This window comes from Malurus melanocephalus, unplaced genomic scaffold (genome assembly GCF_030028575.1).
Source record: "Malurus melanocephalus ecotype Western Australia unplaced genomic scaffold, MMel_1.1 scaffold_1278, whole genome shotgun sequence".
NCBI classification, from domain to species: Eukaryota; Metazoa; Chordata; class Aves; order Passeriformes; family Maluridae; genus Malurus; species Malurus melanocephalus.
This window is the reverse complement of record NW_026624510.1, coordinates 53,132-53,818: the sequence shown is the minus strand read 5'-3', so window position 1 is coordinate 53,818 and position 687 is coordinate 53,132.

The following is a 687-nucleotide window of genomic DNA, read 5'->3' as shown; positions in this document are numbered from 1 at the left end:
TGAGCCCTCTGCTCACATCTGGGACAGGGGGAAATGAGGGATGGGAGGGGACGCCAGGAGGTGGCACCAGGAGCACCTGGGGATGGGAACAGGGGACACAGATGTGGTGGTACTGAAGGGAAGATGGGGACAAGTCACTGGGGTCAGGTGAGGACACTGGGATGGGGATGCACCCAAGAGCAAAATGCAGGAGGTCAGATGGTGGCACGAGGTTGGGGGGTGGGACACAGGAACATGGGGACACGGGCCGTGGGTGGGGTGGCACTGGGGACAGTGGTCCTGGGGGGGTGACAGTGCCATGTGAGTGACACGGGTGTGTCCCCAGCTTCAACCAGCTGGACCTGCCGGCCTACGAGAGCTACGAGAAGCTGCGGCACATGCTGCTGCTGGCCATCCAGGAGTGCTCCGAGGGCTTCGGGCTGGCCTAGGGGGGCCCCCCCGACCCCCCCACAGGGGCTCTATAAATATATATATATTTTTTGGTTCCGTTGGCTTTTTTTGGTTTGTTTTGTTTTTCGGGGTTATTTTTTTTCCTCCGRTCCCGGTTTGGGGGGGATTTTTGCTCTGTTGGAGGGTGGGGGCTCCCTCCTCCCCCCTCACYCCCTCCCCCCGTGTTGGGGGCTGGGGGGGGCGGGGATGGTGAATGGGGGGAGCCCCTGAAATTATAAATAAGAAGTTCAGCCCCTC